The following is a 19625-nucleotide window of genomic DNA, read 5'->3' on the forward strand; positions in this document are numbered from 1 at the left end:
TATGCAAGCATATTTACTTCATTAATTTTAAATAGTGCCAGGAAAAAGGCTCTGTCTAGGAATGGTTGAAAAATATTGTGAAAATTAGCTCTACATATTTTGCTTTCAGTCAACTCTGTTAATTAGGATCAAAGTACTGCAATTTTTAAAACTTCTTATTGCTTCCTCCCACACATTTTCATATTTCAGAAAAGATGCGGTTAACTAAGTGTGAGATCTTCAGTAAAGCCTATGGGAATGAGGGTTCATGTCCTGATGGCTGCGTACCAACACCCCCAACGCCTCTGAAAATGATAGGATTAGCTGTGGAGTGAGGTCAGGTTGGGCTGCCCGTCCCTTGGGATAGGCATGGCTTTGGGAACGGGGCAACCATTTTCCCACCTGTCCTCCTTGCAAGTTCTCTTCTGTGGGTTGGTTGCGTGTGGTTTCATCTTTGCTCTGATAAGACAAGCACTGTGAGATAGCTGCTTTTACAGGTATAAAAATACCTTTTTGCTTTGTAATTGGCAATGGGATACTTGGAGGAAAAAAAGAAACCCCCAAAACTGGGTTGGTGCTTTCCACCAGCAGATTGCAGTTTTCCAGATGAGCTTGATACCAAATGAAGTCCTTAAGGTGGTGGTTGTCTGAAAAGGAAAGTGAGGCCAGAAGGGTGGGGTGCAATCCCCCAAACCCCTAGCAGGCTGGGGGCAGAGCTGCCACACCAAAATCATCATGCGTGGAGGTGCTCACGCTGTGTTTCATCTGGCTACCTTCTCAAGCATAAAGAAATTTCAATTTTAAGCGGGTACATGGTTATAGAAGGATGTTGAGTCGGCTTTAAAATCATGTTGGGAGAAATAATTTACCTTTATTTGCACTGATAACACTTAAAATTCTAAATACTATTTTTTCTATATTGGGGGGGAATTTATGACTGTAATTTACGTTGCTGTGTTGCTTTTTCTCAGTTCAGATGCAAGGCTTACTAATTTCATGCTTTGATATATATTTTACTTCCTAGTTACTGTTCATTAAAAGATCACAGCATTTGGATTTCAAACCTTGTGTGAACTTTTTTGGGTTCATTGCTGGATCTCTGGTGTTCAGACTGTTAGTTAAGGCTTGTTAGAGTTTTGGTTTTAAATGTAAATGCTATGTAACTGCTTATAAATCTGACACAACATTCTATACAATGGGCATACATCTGGCCTAATTTAATCACATTAGAAAAGTAGCAGGATGTTTATTTTGCCCCTGTTGCAGCAGTGTGAATTCTTCTCCCTCTGCTGAGAAGCCCTTGGCACTCTGCTGGTCCATTCTGGGTGAGACAAACCTTGCCTTGTCGTTCACGACAGTTGGGTGAGTTACTGCCTGCATCAAATACATGTTTTCCTGACTCGAATGACTGACAGCGATGTATCAGGATGGGTCATGGGTGAAGGATCGTTATTAACTGTAGGCGCCTTGGAGCAGGAATCGGTCCTGTTATTCTTCGTTAGTACAGCATCTTCCAGAAAGTGGACCTGGTCTGTAGCTTGGCTATAAAACAAATCCTACTGCAGGCCTGCTCTGTACTTGCTTCCTCGACAGTTATACGCAACTGCATCAGAGAGGAGACAAAGGCACAGACAGGCTGTCATTTTGAAAATGAGAGATGAACAGAGTATGGCTTTGGTGCCAGGAATCGTCCTCTTCTGCATCTCTTGAAAGTTCATGTTCGATTGAACGGATCACATGTTCCACTTTACAAATGGCTGATGGTATTGTCCCCTGCCTGCCTTGGGATGTTTGCTGGTGATCTAATCTGGCTGGACCTGCGTAGCACCTACCAGGCTTCTCTTCTGTTGTACTCACTTCTAAGAACTACCTTGGGCGTAGCTGCTGGTACAAAGTACTGGGGATTTTGGGGCATTTTTGGGGGGGTGGGGATAGCAGGGTGTTTAGTGTCTGATAGGGAGATGATTTTCTTGAAAAATACACAGCTATTTGGTTAACTTTTAAAGTCCATTTTTGTCTTTGGGGTACAGTTTAACAGGAGGCATGTACTGGTCTGGTCTGTGGCATTAATCATTGCAGTTTTCTGCAGTGACGCTGGGATGCATTTGTATTCAGATGGAGAATTTCTAGGTGCAGGGGGAGATTTGAGGCTGATTCAACCCGCATTATAAGCAGCGGGCCATGCGTGCGTGCCTCCCATCCAGATCTCACTTGTGCATTCTCCTCAGCTCCTGGGGTCACTGGCCTGGAGAGCGTGGCTGAGGCTTCCCGGCAGAGATGCGGTCCCGGCTGACAGCACGCTTGAGTGTTCAGGAGCCGCAAGTCCAAATCTCAGTGGTGCTCTTACTTGGCTGCTTGATTTTAGGAAAACAACCTCCCTTCCTCTGTGTCCCTTTGCACTTCTTTTTTTTTAATAAGTGGGAATACTGTTGTTTTATTCTTGTACAAAGTGTATTGAATTCCAAAGAGTCCAGGCTCTGTTTAACGGCTTGCTATTGTTATTTCACCGAAATGTAAACAAAAAGAATGGGCTATTTAGTGCTTGATGTTTGGTAGCAGATCTGAGGAAAATTGCCTTTAGGTTGAAACAATAAAAGAAAGAATAAATGTGTATTGCATGTTCCTGACTAATAAAAATTAGACATGTGGTTTCTAATCCTCAGCCTGATCTCTCCTGTGTTTCAGTTAATAGGAATAGCTTCTATCACAGAATATTATTTTAAAACAGAATTAAAAGAGCCAGTTGCAGGTAGGTCATCAGTCAGCCTGTGGTAACACAGGGTGGGTGGTCAGCCTGTGCCTTCTGAGCAGTTTGAAGCTCCTGAGCAGTTCAAGCATGCTGAGTTGCAGTGTACGATGGCCAGTTGGGTTGGGTGGGCATGAACGCCGGGAGTAATCCAAATCCCCAGCAAGGAGAGGGGAGTGAACAGGGGGACTGGCTGCTGAGGCTGGCAGGTCTGCCAGGGCCCATGGGCAGCTTTGGGCTGGTTCTGTGGCACAAAGGAGCTGTAGGGACACATCATGCCTCTGAACTGCTGATGAGACATATTTCGTGGCACATGTTTGGTTCCTGCTTCAGTTTGCAAAGCTTAGTTGTTTGCAGTGGCATAGAAGAAGCCTGGTTGCATTGTAGCAAGGTGGTGTGTAAACCTGCATCGGAAACCATTGCCTTTACGTGGACCTCGTGAGCGAGGTGTGAAGTTGTAGGCATCACTTGGAAACAAGGAGCTGAGGAGAGGGGCAGTGAGCGAGCTGGGGAAACAAACCAGCTCCCTGATTCATTTGTGCTCAGGGAAGTGTCCTCACTCATATGTGAAGGATCTCAAAATCCTGCTGAGAAGGAGATATTCTCTCTGGCTGGGGAAACTCCCACAGCTTTCAGTAGTGCAGCTTGTGAGGCTGCAGTGCTTGTAGAAAGAGCTGGCTCTCACCTTGCAGGAATGAGCTAAGCTGCTGGTGCTTCTGATCAGTGGGTCTGAAAGGGCAGAGTGTGCTGCAACTGAATCTCCAGGATTGCAAGCTTTTGTTGTTGTTGATTGAGCTCTTTGCAGGTGAATAGATTGCTGCCAGGTGTCCTTTACTTCCCAGAAGCATCACACTCGCTCGCCTAAAAATTAATGAGATTTTAGAGCTGGTTGGAATGGACAGCTCATCTGGGCAGATTGGAAGCTGTGATGTGAATTGCACTGGTTTAGATTTAAGTCTAGTCTCCTACAGCACAATTGCCGTGGTCATTAAAATGAAATAGTTGAAAATAGAATAAATTGCATCAAGTGGATCCTTTCACGTCAGTCGGCTGCATGTCTGAGCCTGGCTCATGTTAACAGGTAGCTCAGGAGGAGCAGACCTGAGGAAGGCAGCATTCCCATGGGTCTGTGGATGGAGGAGCATGTAGTGTGTAATGAAGTGAGTTGTGGCTGTGGCTTTCTAAAATGCTTGTTTTATTCTTCTGTTTGTTTATTTTAAAGAAGACATGGAGATGGGGGAGGAGTGAGGACAGCTTTGTATTCCTCCTATATTTGTCAGCTCATGTCTTTCTTACATGTCATGTCAGACTTACAAATTTTCCTGCAATACTGAAACATTAAAATTTATCCTGATCATTTTGTCTGCAGGGTTTCCCCAAGAGTTTGCATCACCTAATTTTGATTTAAAATGATCCTTTTCTTAGGCCAGTAAAGAAATAGCAAGGACCAGAATTACAGCTGCGGTAAATCTGTACGGCTCCCTCGGCGGGGAGCAGCCAAGCGCTGGGTTGTTTAGTGTGGATAGTGCGCACATACCCGTGTCCTGCCAGACCATAAAGCCAGCCATAGTTTTCCAATCCTAGAACACTGAATCAGTGCTGGGAAAATGATGTAAGGCACAGGAAAGTACAAATCCCCTTCCCATCGCAGGCATTCCTAGGAATTCCCCTGGGGTCTCAGGGACTCCAGGGAATGGGCTCTTGGCTCAGTGCCCATTTACTCTCCTGATGTTTCCATCGTTTTCTGTCCAAAACCAGCATTGCAGTGCTTAGGACTTAGCTCTTTTGAAGGGAAGCCCAGTTACTTACGGTCCATCACCTGTAGCCGTCTCAGTCCAGGTGTTTTCTTCCCTTGCACTTGTGTAAATCTGTGTGGCTGCACTGCCAGCAAGGCCACTTCCACCACTGAACTTAATGGCATCGCTTTATGTCCAAGTATCAATTTCTATATTACTGGTGTCAGTTTTCCTTATGTTAGAGAACCATTAAGCACCATTAACATAATCATACATGTCACTGGCAGCGAACATACCTTCAGAGGTGCCTCAGCTGAGTGCAATGTGAGCTGCCCTCCAGCTACGCAGAACAAAAGGTTGTGTGTTAACAATATTAATGGCTGCACGCAACCAGTGCAGATGAAATCAGGTTTACTTTTAATCAGTCTTCAGGGGTTTCATGTGCTAAGGCTATTTGTTTATAGCGGAGGCCAGGTTTTGCCAGAATCTATTAAGCACTGGAAAACTGATCAGTCCCTTTTTTGCTCATTTCTAATGTGAGAAAAAGAGACGCTCCGTGGCAGGGAAACAAACCTGAAATGGTACTTTGCAGAGCATCTCTGCAGTCTGAGCTAGGCTGGGATACAGCAATAAACACTGTGATGAAACTGTAAAAGATCCTTTTAGCATCATTGATTCTATTTACATCTATAAACATCAAAACTAAGTGCTGTCTGTGTGGTGCTCTGAGGGAACGTTTTTACTCTTCAGGGGTCTGTGTGTCTCAGAAGGATGAGAAAGAGATTTTCAGGTATAGGTAAATATTGTATCTCATAATTTGCTTGTGGGTTGTACGCTGGTAAAATATTAATCATTGACCACTTGGATGAAACACTTCTCTGATTCGGTACAACAAGCACTGTTTCCTTTAATAGAAAGTTTTATTCGGTGGGAAGGTTGTCATCTTGCTATTCCATGATTATTTAAAGTGTCATTTACTATATATCAACTGAATCTGCCTAACTGTGATACTTTATGGTATGGGGGGGTGCCTTGTAAGGATTATTTTCTATTATACAAACCCATGGAGAAGTTTAAAAATGAGAAGTTGTAATATTGTAATGCTTTAAGAATTTTCATGCTTCTACTCTTGCAAAACAAACAAAAAATTCACATTAATATGTGCAAGTGTACCAGAAGTCCAAGTAAGTTTCATATTGGACTTTTTCAAAAGTAGACGTTTTCAAGATCTATATTCAGTATACTTCCATTCATCAGTAAAAATATTGCTGTTCAGAGAAAGTCACTACAATACATGCTTCCAGACATTCTGTGTAAAAGCAAGAAGGAATATCAAAACACTGTGGGTTGGGTTTTGTTGTTTTGTTTGGGGTTTTCTTAAGGTGAGAATAGTTCTGCAATCTTACCTGCCTGGGCTCAATACCAGAGGAACTCACTGAAATTTTAGGCCTGGTGTGTACAGAGCAGATTAAATGATCTATTCCTGAAATCAGTGAATATGAACAAGCAAGCAGTGCGTAACAATGCAAATAGTTGATTACAGTTTCCAGATGACAGTGAAAATTGCTTTTCAGAATTTGCCCCATTCATGTACCTCCTTTTAGTATGCTGAATAAAAGAAGATTTGCTAAGGACACACACATGTGTTCCTTGTTTAGCAAAAGTACAGATGTGAAGAACCAGCTTACAGGTGAAGCAATGAACTGAGGTCTTCCTCTCTTTGAGGTGTTTGTCTGTACTGTATTGATCGGGCTTCTTACCTTCTTCCTCTCTTCACCTGCTGGAAATAAACAGATACAATGAAGTAAGTGTCGAATTAGATTCTGAGAGAAATTGGGAGCCAACCTGTAGTGCTGACAGCTTCAAAGGGTGAGGTTGGTTTTTTCCTCCTTCTGTAACACAGAGTCTTTTGGATATGGGCCCCAACTGTTTTTCTGAAGTCATGTTTTCAGTCTCCTTTAGGGTTGCCGCTGTGTTTTTCTCTTCCCTTGGTTCCTTTCTGCAGTCTTGGCCAACTCCAGGACTACATGGTGAGCATTAGCGTTTCAGCAGGAGACTGTGAACACAGAGGCACGTGTGTTATCTGTACCAGGGGGGCACTGCAGCCATCGCTGGTCTGAGGGGCTGCTTCAAGGATGCTGGGCTTCAGGGCTTCCAAGATTCCTGGAGAGAAACATCTCAAGGGATCTTTTGAGAACGAGACTGCATTCCCTTAACAAGTTATTGAATATGCGGGGGGATGGGGGGGGAAATTACTTATAAAGCACTTTATCCTGCTTCAAATTATTTTAAAGAAATATTAAGTTAAATCCTAGCAATGCTCTAAGCTGTCTTTTAGGAGTCAAATGGGACAGCAAAGAATGGACTTCTATTTATTCAAGGTGATGAACTGGACCCTTTCTCTAAATTTTAATGTCCCACGTCCTGCCCTGCTGCCATCAAGGACAATGACAAACTCCTGTTGACTAAAAGAGGAGAATGGTTTGGCTTTTATCAAGGCTAAATTCTAATTAAGGTCTTGGGCTAACTATACTTTGCACTGAGGTATCACATCTGGTCTGCATATCTTTGCATTGTGCATACTCGATCTTTTTGTTCCTGCTTGAATTTTCATTAGCTTTCGCCCAGTGGTCTGGGCACCTGGATTTGCTCTGAGATACTGCGCAGTGGATCTTGCTGAAAAGGTGTGGGCAGGTGAGGATGCTCATTTCTGCGAGATGCCAGTGGATCGCCGGGAGAGGCACTGGGGCTGCAGCATCCTTCACCTCTCCCCCAGTTGTGTCAGTTGTGCTCCTATTTGCCAAACAAAACAGAAGGGAAGTGATTCCTGGCCTCTCCCCATGGCTAACGCTGTTCTCCATGGCTCTCCAGTGGATGTGCTTGACCCTACCCAGGCCATGTACTGCCCACAGTGTGCTGCCCTGGCTGTTTGCGTATTAATTTGAGCAGCAGCTGTAGGTAGTATATAGACTGCCCTTACCCTGCATCAAGGATCATACTTCCATATGGAATGAGGGACAGTGATGTGCTGAGCTTATTAAATACTCTGTAATGCAATCCCGAAGTGACCTCAATCCTGCCTCCTGCTTCGCCTCACCTTTCAGGCAAGAGAGGTAATGAGTGAGCAGAGATGAGCCAAGTGGTAGTACCAAACCTCCCCACTCAGACAGGAGCAAATTAAAGATAACAGCTTATTGCTGAGACTGGAAATTGCTGGCAGGCGGAGGAAAAGCTTTACCTTTCCGGATTGTGGAAGGCCCTGCTCCCTCCCTGCCCCTCCAGCTTATGTTTTTGTGTTTCATTTCTTCCAAGTTTGAAATTAATGTATGACGCATTTCCAAGAGCTTTTCCAACGCCAGCCTTTACCCTTGTTGAGATTTTTTTTACTGCCTACAGTCACATTTGGACAGTAGTCCTGATTAAAGCTTTATTTGCTTTTGGATATTGCCAGCCTTAAAACATTATGAAGCTGGGAATGGGATAGGAAGCATGAGGTTTGTTCCTTTTCTTTATCTCTCCCCTCCTTTTATTCTCTTCTGTCTTTTCTTAAGCCTCTGAGGAATTTCGGGAGTAAGTTCAAACTTTTCTTTCAGAGCCATAAAAACACTGAGCTCCTTTCCCTTTTTAGAAGAGGAAGAAGTTTTTATGGAGTTTTGTGTTTGTGTGGTTTCTGTTTGATGGCTCCAGGAGCCAGGATTTGAAGCCAGCTACACAACTGGGTGATGTTATGTGACAACGTGTTTCTATTAACCCATTTTTGGATAAACCTGCTTCTTTTTTTTTTTTAAGAATCGGATACCTTATCAGTGTTTACCTTTGGTTTATGTGGATGGCTTACATTAACTCCAAGTTAAGTGCAAATGCTGACATGAAGTAGGCAGCCATCAGCAATCAGCCAGATTGCTTGGAGAGCTGTTCCAATTAACTGTGCTACTTTATGAAAGGACAGTTTAGATAACCAAGAGAAACTGTGTTTATAGGAGATATATGTATATGTGTGTGTGCGTGTATTTATAGCACCCCTCCATTTACATACTTGCTTCCTATATTGGAGGGGAGGAAAAAGGACACTGGTAGTCCTAAAGACACATTGGGAGAGCCGGGGGCGGGGCGGGGAGAGAAGGGCTTGACCCTTCTCTCCTTTGTGCAGTGATAGAAAAATTGAAAGGCTTTTATAAAAAATGTTTCATCTTTCTGTGTGACCCTGTGGATCCCACTCGTGAATGCATTTCGCAAGCCCCTTGTGTACTGTGTCCACCAGGATTGCTCCCCACTCCCAAGGATGTCAGGCAGCACGTTCCGTTTGCCACCCCATTAGAGCTTTATTTCAGTATGTGCGTGTTTGTTTCTATATGCGTATTTTAAGATGGTTCATGGTGGGGAAAGGAGGAGAAGAAAAGGGCTTGTCACATTTTCTTTTTTAAAACAACAAAATTGACAGTCCATGGCTTTGTACAGACCAAGGGTGCACCAGCTGTCGTCAGCATCTTTCTCTGGGACCATATCAGGCTTCATCCAGGGTCTCAGTCTGATGCTTTGTGCTTATTAGGAGTCTGAATGACACTTCATTTCAGAGTGACACTTCATTTTCAGAATTAAGTTGATTTGGGAGATACTACCCACCTTCAGATCTTTGGATTTGTTGGATTGTGGTTTGTTTTTTTTCCTCCATAGGGGGAAAAAAGATAGGAAAGGAAGGGGGGTGGGGGTGGGTGGGGAGAAAAGGCTTTTCCCTTTAAAGTAAAACCATCTTGGGCTTTGCCTCTTCACCCGGATCTCGGCATCTTGCGGGGCGAAGGAGAGGTGCGGCCGGTTGCCCGCGTTGGCTGCCAGGATCATGTGGCTGGCGCCGTGGGTGCTGTGAGAGCCTGTTTATCCAGGGCCATGTGGAGGTGGGCGGGTGCCTACCCGGGGACCGGGGGACAGGAGAAGCCGGGCTCACACAACAGCCACGCTGTGAATAGCCCACATTGACTGAACTGTCTAACCGGACTAATTTGCTGTGCCTGTGGGCTTGATAAAAGAAGCAGCTGCTGGTAAGGGCTTGCTCAGATGCATGTAGATGAGCCTGTGTGTGGACTGCCAGGAGGATCCAAGCAGATTTTTTTCTTCCTTGCTGCATTTCTTCTGGAATTCGTACCTCCGGCTCCCGTGAAGTTGCATTGATCAGGTAAACTATTTCAGTTCTTCCCTGCCTTTCGTGCTTGCTGGCCAGCATGCCTGCCTTGCTGGATGGGTAGCTGGATGAATGGGCTGTGCTGCAGGGGTGGCAGGAACAGCTCCCTTTAGGGCAGACACACATTTTCACTGCTCCCTGCAAGCTGGCAGTCGTGAGGCTTTGAAAATTGTGCAGCCATGTTACACAGCCACAATTATTTCGCTTCCTCCCCCTCTCCTCCCCATTTAATTTTGCTGTGATCTAAATAAGGCTAAGTCTGGTATTTCTCGTTTGCATCTGTCGATGCACCAGCCAGCCATGTTTTTTATATGATTATGTACACTGTGCGGGTCTTGCTGGGAATGCAAAGATGTTCGCTGTCCTTTTGGTGTCATGCCCTTTACGTCTTCTCCTGGAAAAAAAATAATCGGAAAATATCTGTAGCGTGCTGCATGGATTTTTGTGAGCGCTGGGGAAGTGGGCTAAAGGGCTTGTTTGGAAGGAAGGGAGAAGATGAGAGCTGAAGGCTCCCCACATCCCCTCACTCACCACATTTGATTGTTTGTATTAAAAATAGGTCTTGCCCCATGTTATCGCCCCCAGTCCCTACCCCCTCCTACATTTGCATAGATTTTTAAAGTGTTGATTGAATAAAACTATGGCTCAGCTGGAGAAAATGAAGAAGAAGAAAGGACGAAAAGGATGGCCTTTTGTGTTGAGATCTTTTGTGCGGCTCACCCACCCCCCTGCAGCTTCCCGGGGTAGTACCAGCAGCCTGGAGTTTCACTGGCTGCTGCTGCAAAAACAGCCTTGCAGAATTTGGGGGTGGGGGGAAGAGTGGGAGCTCAGATGTGTCTGCTTGCAGTGTGAGAGAGATGTTAAATGGGATTGAGAATCTGCAGACTGGAAAATGCTGCACAATTTAACGGAAAGGGTATTACCTGCAGGGATTAACCCTATTTACTGACAATCTCTTCTCTTTCTGCTTCTTCACTTCACACTTGCTGTGTAATAGCTGTTGAGTTTCTGCAGCAAGAGCCTGGGTGCTTTGGAGCACAGTAGTGATTTTACCTGACACGTTTTAAGAAATGCCCTGTAAATGCCTTAAAACCTGAGTGTTTCACTTCTCCTTGAAGGAAGCCTTAGAAGGTGGTACTGACCCTCCCTGCAAGATGTGTTAATCAGCAGGTTATGTCTTGTGAACTCCTGCAAGTGAGTTGAGAATTCAGTCACTGAATATTTTGCCACTTACTCGCACTTGAAGCGCTCCCATCCCAAATGTATCTTTGGGCAGTCATTCCTGTAAGTACTGCCACTTCGGGGGGCAGGGATGGTTTGCTGTTGTGTGATGAATGGATCCTCTGGTCTCTGTTACTGAAGGTGCTAGGTCTCTGAAAGAGCCGTGGCATCCCCTTTTGCATGAGAAAGTGCTAATTTATCCCCACATATACATATTGATAGTTAGATATTCTGGCTAAATGGGGGGATTTTAAGCTGGTCCTTGCCGGTATTGAAGAGTGGAGCTTCTCTTCAATATTAGACCTTACTTTTAAACTTTGCTGTTTTCCAGACCTAGGGGAGCACAAATACCTTGAGCACAGTCACCCACAGGAGACCAAAGCACTTAGTACAATGGTGCCTGTGTTGCTTTGCTTTCCCTGGATCTCAAGTCCCTCATCTACGTAAACTCAAACCTGAATATATAAATTCGGCTTCACAGCATCTTACAGGCTGATCGTTGTTGTTCTCCACAGTCAGAATTGAGCACATTGCAAATAGCAATACACCCGTAGGACTATTTGAGTTTACAGATCTATCTAAGACCTGATTTTCCCCATCTCACTCTAAAGACCGTAATAAGGCTTGCAACTGGCAGCTGCAGCTTTGGATACATCCATCCCTGTGCAAGAAACGGGGTTGTCATCATCAAATGTTTTCCAAAGTTTCAGCGAGAATGGAGTGTCCCCAGACCATTCCTGGAGGGGTCCGAACCCTAATCCAGCAGCCTGAGCTTTGTTGTTCTCCCAGGATGTCACTGCTGGATTAATCCCTTTTCTTGTGGGATATGAGCTGAGCAGAGATTGGCTATTGTTGATGTGAATTATGGAGCGGATGAGCATCATCTGTTGCTTTTAGTAGTATGCACTATAAAATACTGATACAGGCAGGTCAAATAAGCTGAAAGAAGCTAAATCTGAAGGCATGAAAACAGTTAATATTGTAAAACTTCAAAATGTGTATGGACTGTCTCACCAGAGGGGGATGCTTTGTGGGGATTCAGATGCCTCTAGTAGGATCAGTACATGAAAACATATGTCTGACTCTGTTGTCAGTAGGGTCAGAAAAATTCAGCTAACAGTTTAGTAAACAGCAGCAACAAATCTGTGGGATAGAAAGTCCCTTTTAAATTCCTTATTTCTGGATAAATTTTCAACTGTGATTTTTATCTGCTTTTTTTTTAAATCTCTGTTTTTCTCCAGGATGAAAGTAGGTGAATCTAGGAAGGAAACAGTGAGGTGAACTGTACATAGAATATTGCCATCTAAAAGTGTAAAATATAAAATTATTAAAGATGAAAAAAGACCTCTCCTTCCACTATTATCTGCCTTGCAGGCATAATTAAAACTAGGGACCAGATTTCAGACAGAGGAGTGATTTTCAGCTTGACAGTGTCCCTTTTAAGCCATCAGTGGTTTTCTTGCCAGTGAATGGTGTCTGAATACTTACATGCTTGGAAAGCCACAGTTTGCAATATGAGGTGCTAGTTTTCAGCTGTCCCTTCACAGTGTGTTTAAAATAGTGGTCTTCATGTGTCTTCTGAGATTTTGTAGGATGGTGAGATTATCACACCATTTTCTTAGGTTTCATTGTTACAAGGAAAGCAAAAGCTTTTCAAGATAGTGGATAGTAATGAGTAAATAAAAAACAAATAAACCCTCCATGCTACTGCCTAAAAAGAGTTTCACCCATGATGATGATCTGCTGTATAGGTTGTCACTCTGCTTAAATTCCACAGCAGAACTGTGACACCATCTGTTCTCTTTCACTGTGTGCAAAAAATGGTTTCCTTTCATTAGCATTAAGCTGCATAAAGAGACTGGAGATCTAGAAATATCCCAGTCTTTCACTGACACATACCTTCTTAAGACAGAGTGCATTACAAGCATCCCTTGTATTCCTAAGAGAGAATGGAAGTTTTTAAGTAATATGCTATTAAAGATCTTTGAATAGCAGGGGAAAAAATAAAAATCACCCCATCCATGCATTGCAATGAAAGCAGAAAGCTTTCTGAGATGTGTTAAGATGTTGATTCAGAACAGCCGTCTTTACTATTGCATTCCCTGAAGGCAGTAGGTCTGATGTGTGCCAGTGTTGGCATGGTATGGGGGCTGCTTTGGTGCCTCTGGGATGCAGCGATTGCCAGGATCTGGGAGAGACCCCATTATGCCTGTCCTCAGTGACTGTCAGATTTTAAGTTACTGTCCTCTTTTCCCTAAAAAGTTAGATCAGAGACCTCTGCAAAGTCCTAGGATGGACCTCGGTTGTAGAGTTGTGCTTAAAGCTATGCGTTTTGCTTTCATTATCCCTTTTCATTGATCATGCTGTGTTTTAATGCCATTTTAATGCTAGCGTGCTGAACTGTTGGTGATGACACAGAAGATGCACATTCAGCAGTGCCCTGTTTCAGGCTTGTCTTCTGACTGCTCTGTTAGGATGACTTGGTAAATAAATGCAAGGCAGGAGAAATCAGCATCATTCTTCTCTGAAATGCTATCTATATGTAAATCTGTGGTGCCATTTTTTCCCCTTTAAAAGTTGAAAAGCACTTTCAGTTCCTGTTTAACGGTTGCTCCCTCTGAATTACACCAAGCAATGAGAGGTCAGCCAGTGCTGTCCTGCGGGAATGAAACCTCTTTTTGTTGTTGTTCTTTGAAGCTGTGGCAAATAACATTGGAGATGCAGCGAACGTAGAACAAAACAAGCCACCAGAATTACACTGCATACCCAGTGGATCACAACCATAAAATATTAATCAGGCACTGCAGATCTGAGTTGTCATCTCTTCATAGGAAACAAGGTACATAGCCCCACTCCGCCCCTTCCTCCCAAAGGTCCCAGAATTAAAATATTTGTTAGCTGTGATTAATAAAGACACCTGGCTGAGCCCTTGTTGACAGGAATAGTCTCTTAGCATTTTGGATCGGGTTTAGTGATCAGACTTCGGAGCTTGATAAGCACAAGCCTATACTGAGTACTGGAGGGACTACAACACAGTCAGTTTAAGCTTCTACCAGCTGGTGAAATTCAGCTCCCTTGGATGTGACTTGAACAGTGGTTTTGCCCAGTTACCCTTCAGTAATACCTTTTGCCTTTAAACCTCATTAGTTCTTGTTTCTCTTTTTCAGTAGCGAAAAGAGCACTGTTGCTCAGGTGCATTTTGAAACTTCAGTTCTGGTGACATCTTCCATTTCAAGCCAATTTAATACCACAACTCTTTCTTTAGAAGCCGACAGGCTGGGATAAATGAGTTGTCAAGATGTAGGAACTTGGTTTGCCACGCAGTCGCGGGGAAAGACTTCTGTTAGACGATTCGCTCTTTCTCGAATTTTGTGTTGTCAGAGCAGCAATTTCTCACTTGCCTGTCTAGTGAGGGCCTGCTAGTTCCTAGTCGAAAGAGCAGCATGTCCTGAACATGGTTTGGCTGGTTGGTTTATTCCATATAAAGAGATACTTAGGTCTGTGGGATGTGTTGTGCATGTCCTGTGTGCTTACAGCTGGAGCTGGCCTGAGCTTTTCTCCACAAGAGACTTCTCTCCACCCAAGCAGCAATTTTCTTAAAATGCATTGGAGCTGAATAAGTTTGAAATTTTCTCCTGATGCAAAATAAAAGGTCTGATTTTACTACTCTCAGATTAATTGGAGAGAATTGACTACAGCAATCTGATGATAACGGTGAAAGAGAAAGTATATATCTGTAACTGGCTACAGTGTGATAGTCCCAGGAGCAGCAAACCTGCTTTGCAAAGCAATCCTGATTTGGGGAAATGCTCCTCTGAATTCTTGCGTAAGTCACATTGCTTCAAGTTGTGCTTCTTAAGATGACCTATACAAATATCAAATCTAATTTGTGACAGCAATTTGTCAGCAGTGTATAAGGACCTGATTAGAGATACAGAAAGAGGAGGTAGGACTTGTTGGGATTTGAGGTGCTGGGCTGTAGTGTTTGCTCATCACTACACAGTTACACCTGTCCTTCACCACCCAGTGCAGAAATCCCCATGACCAGCGTGGAGGGTGGTGGAGCTTTGTGGCTGAGTGTGTGAGCCAGCTGCCTCCCACCACATCAGCGATGGATAGGTACCCAGGAGCCAGAGGTGTACCAGCTGGTGGGGAAAAAAAACAGTGGATAGCAGAGGGAGGCTTTAGAAGGGGGAAAGCCATGATGCTGAAATGTGCTTAATATCCCTGGGTTGTACACTGAAAAGGATCAGCTCTTCCCCTTCCCCCCAGCTAGCATGTGTGTTGTTGTGTCTTGCAGATGTATTGAAAATCTGTGTTAGAGCTGTGAGCAATTAACACATTTCATGAGGACGCATGGAGAGAAACTGAACTTGCATGTGATCTACTGCAGTTCTGCCTTAATAGAACTTGGCTATGCCTATGATTTAAAATCGCTTTACTGACATACAGCCATATTTAAACTCTGGTGGTGTTCTGGTTGTTTGGAGAGGGGTGATGATGCCAGTGCAGGCTGCTTACTCTCCTGTATCTGAGTGAGTTGCTGGGATGCTGAGAAGCTTCCCACTGGAATGGATTCAGACTTTGATTCAAATTCAGACTGGCAGTTTTCACCTTGATAAATGTGCTCTGCCTTCTCTTTATGGAGATGTCTGCAGGAAAAAACAGTAATGACTAGAATTGAATGGAAACAGTTTTCTAGTATTTTAAGATATCTAGAGCAAGAACATTTTTATAAGTTCAAGACCCATTGCATTTTTTGTTGAAGAAAGATGAGACACAAATGAAAAATAACCCTTATTGCAGCCAAAACACCCGCTGGGGACAGCATGGGAGAACTGCCCTTTAATAAACTGTTTTGGTGCTCTCATTGCGCTCCTGTAGCATGGAGAGCACATCCAGTTCCTGCACTGTGCAGTGGAAACTGGGTGCATATAGAAAGGGAAAGGACCATCTGCGTGAGGAGAGGAACAGCAGGCAACAGGGACTCTTGGAGAAGAGGAGAGGGTGGAGGTGAAAAGCAGTAGAGCAGTGGTTATGATCTGGGGAATGTTTTTCGGGTAGTATGGCATGGACAAGGAATAAAGACAGTGAGCTTTTTGGAGGAAGGCTCCTGACCTTAAGCTGCAAAGACTTGAGATTAAAATTGTGTGATCTGAAAATATCAGTGACTTTTCTTTGTAATTAGAGCTCCTGATACTCTCTTGGATGCTGCGTGTACACCAAGACCTCATTCAGAACACTTGAACACAGATTTTAGTACTGTGCTGGATCAGGGCCACCGCAATAAATACAAATGTTAATGATTTTTCAGGCTCATACTTAAAATTCAGTGGTTGAAGTTTGCAAACTGATTGTGCAGATTGCCAAATTAGGTCCAATTACTCAAATTTAGATGAGCTTTGCATAAAACATACAAATGTGTTCAATGCAGTATTCTGCTTAGGTCTGTGATTTCATTTCACCAGGCTTATATTTGCATGAGTTCATTAAAATTGGTTTCATTTCTTTTTTTCCTTAGCATGCCTTTGAAAAAGTGGTATTTAAGCTGGGGAAAAATAGTAAAGAACAGGCTTGTAATTATAAAATGAAGCTAAATGAAGTCATGCAGCACCGCTGTGGCCCATTCTGTCAGAGAGGGAACTTGAGAGCTCATTACTGAGGCCAAAATTCAAACTGACCGCTCGCTGTCAAAGGTTTCTAGTATATCAGTCAATTTAATGAAACTGTCTGCTGTGGTCCAGTTGTTGATTGGTGGGGGTGAAAAACATTTCCACTTCATCAGAACTGCTTTTAGTTTGTATTCTAATCAGCATTTATTTTTCTTATTAAAAGTAATACCTTGGTCAAGGCAGCATGGCTCCTCTTCTGTTTGTTAATCCTTTGGAAAAAAAAGCAACATGTGTCTCAGGCTGAACAAATGAGAAAATCTCCAGACAGACTAAAGGCATTACTGAGGTTGTTACCTCTCTCTAAAGCCACCCGACCCTTTCAAAAAGGTGATGGTCTGGCATCTCCTGGAGCGTGGAGGCATGCCGCCTTGTCTTTATTAATGACTTTGTTTATTGCTGTAAAAAGAATCCAAGTGTCAAAATAATATTTATGTTTATTTAGAAGTACTATTTAGTGCTACAGTAAGTTACGGTTTGTTATTTGAAAATGACCTTATCTAGTTCATGGTCCAGATGTGAAAAAACACACTTATTCTGCATGCAAAATCGCTTCTTAAAAAAACCCCAACCTGTAATATAGTTGTACACGCACACACCGTATGTGTGTCTGTATTGGCATAAGAATGAATTATCCGTGCTGTGAATCAGCACACTTTTCAATAGCAGTTTAAACAATAATCCCCAACAGCCTCAAAGAAGCCCTGATGTTTTAATAAATCGGTAATGAGCTGCTTAAAAAAAATGTATTATGGTATCTTAACAGCAATTCTATAATCAAGATCGCAAACTGATTTTTTTGTTGCAATCAGGTTCTGACCTCCTGCTCTTGCCTGGCCTTCTCCAGAGTGTGGGGTTTCAACTTGATAATTCCTTGGGCATGGTGGGGAGGGATTGTTCCACCTCTCTCACTCCCCCGGGGGCTGAGGGTGATTGCACAAGATGTTGGCTTTCATCCTCCCCTTTTGTCAAGATACAGTGATTTTGTTTTTGAAAAAAGTGTTCTGGCGCTCAGACAAAGCAGAGTATGTCAGAAATGATTTTGTACAGGAAAAAATATTCGTGTTTGGTTGCCTGCCATGACAGTTACTCAGGTATTTTTAGAATTGTGGAGTTGTTCGCAGGCTGTAAAAACTTGTGAGACAATCCTCTCTGACCTCAGTAAACAATATAAACCTTAGTTACTGCTAGGGTGCAGTAGCTTAAATACTTTTCTATAGTCCTTTCACTTGCAAAAATAACCAGGAAAATAGAAAGTGATCTCTGGAGAGTCCAGAGTGTCCTGTTTCCCCACTATTTCCCAGTACAGCACTCTCAAAAATCTTTAGGTGCTGGATCTGCCTTTGTTAGTGCAGCCCCTTTCGGTGTAGGTGCTTGTGGGCCATGCGCTTCCCTTGATTGGGAATGGGAACAGTAGCTGCATTATTTCTGGAATTATTCCTGGTGAATGCTAACATTTCAGCCACTTCCTCCAAGTACCGCTATGGTGTCAGCGTGAATTTTTGCATGCGAAGATGTGAGTTTGTACAGAACACAGTTATATTTTGTTTCCACATTGTCACAACCAGAACAGGCAAGACAGTCTGGGCGATGTCTAGCGCGACTGATTCTCAGTTGCTTTCTCCACGAAAGCTGTTGCTTATTCATTTCATTTATTTCTCTGCTGTATTTCAGAATAAAAGCCATAGAAAATACAGACCTCCAAGTGATAACTGTGTTAAGCTTCAAGGCTAACCTCAGTGACTGAGCTGTGAAACAGAGGGTTGTAAATAAAGGCTGCAGTTACCTCGGACTAGAGTCTTTTATGAATGTTTTGGCATTTTCACTCTGTCTGTCACTTCTAGCAAGGCACTGATGGTATTGGTCTGGGTTGCCTCATCTGAAAAGTGACATTGCTAGTTTTTACCTGCCTCCCAGAAACGCGGGGAGACTTCACAGGACAAGCAGCGTGCATTGCCCGCCAGCAGCCTCGTGCCGTGGGACAGCCTGGCTCCATTCCTGCTTCATGACCGTGCAGAGTCCCGCTTCCCTGGCACTCGGCAGCGATGATGCATTTGCACTCAGCAGGAGCCAAGGTATTTGACACCTCTGAAAAATGAGGCTTATATCAAATAGCCTGTTCAAGCACTTTATAAAAATGAACTCTTTAGTCTTTGCCATATAAAACAAGACAGCAAACTGAGGCAGAGGAGGGAAGGCCAGGCAGACAGGCAGCTGCAAAACTCTAGAGCCTTCCCACGTCTGGGCTGAGCTTGTTCTGCTGGGATGATGCCTGCTAAAGAACCAGGGAAGGCAGTAAAGGTAAGCACACCCCAGGCTGCCAGCAGAAACCAAAGGAAACAGTCACTTACAAGAACATTTCAGCTGGACTCTTCTGATCAGATGTACTCTGAGGCTTCCCTTTGCCTTTGGAGCTCAGAACGGGCTGCCATCTGCAGCTGGTCTGGCCAAAATTAATGTGACTGAGGGCGATGTGACTTGTAAACCATGTTTTGTGGTGCATGGAGGTATAGGGGAAGTTATGGGCCAGCAGGGTGACAACTTCTGGGTGTCACCTCCCTCACAGGGAACAATAGGATGTCTCAACCGTGGGGACTGGTTTGCTGTATGTGTTACTCTAACTTGTGCCATGGCATTTTGTGCTACTCCTCCAAAAGAAGGAGGTTCCAAAAGAACTTGAACTGGTACGAACTCAGGAATCTGTTCCTTGTGACTTCTACCTTGAGATTTACTAAGTGTTACCTAAATTTGTATTGTCAAGACTTGAAATATTTCTTGATCTTCCTATTTAAGCGAGATCCATCTGTGCCTTCTGTATTTCCTCCAAAGTTTAAGCAAAAGTAATGCTTCCACTCTGCATTTCCAGAGATAGATAGATGGACCATTAGTGTTGTGTTCTTGGACATAGTAAAGGCTGGCCTAATTAAATCCAATTCAGCAGATAAAATACTGTGAATGGTCATAGGTTTGTTGAGAAATGAGTTAAATGTTTATGTAAAAAATCAATCTGTGAAGCTCTTAGAGTGTGGCTTAATGGGCAAAGCATGGGAATTAAGGTACGTAGGTGGTGGTTGCAGATATGTGTTTCTGACCCTCTT

The 19625-nt window shown here is 43.5% G+C and overlaps 1 protein-coding gene across 26 annotated transcripts in view; it reads left to right on the forward strand.

Annotated features, from left to right (window-relative positions):
• MAGI1 (membrane associated guanylate kinase, WW and PDZ domain containing 1) overlaps positions 1–19625 on the forward strand; it is a 355883-nt gene that overhangs the window by 213612 nt on the left and 122646 nt on the right. Inside the window, exon 1 of one of the 26 annotated variants that reach the window (XM_055804183.1) lies at positions 9323–9631. The exons of the other annotated variants lie outside the window; for them this stretch is intronic. The gene's annotated coding sequence lies outside the window, so the exon portion shown is untranslated. Of the gene's footprint in view, positions 1–9322; positions 9632–19625 lie in introns of those variants that run through there. 26 annotated transcript variants of the gene reach the window in all.

Source organism: Falco peregrinus, chromosome 5 (genome assembly GCF_023634155.1).
Source record: "Falco peregrinus isolate bFalPer1 chromosome 5, bFalPer1.pri, whole genome shotgun sequence".
In the NCBI taxonomy this organism is placed as follows: domain Eukaryota; kingdom Metazoa; phylum Chordata; class Aves; order Falconiformes; family Falconidae; genus Falco; species Falco peregrinus.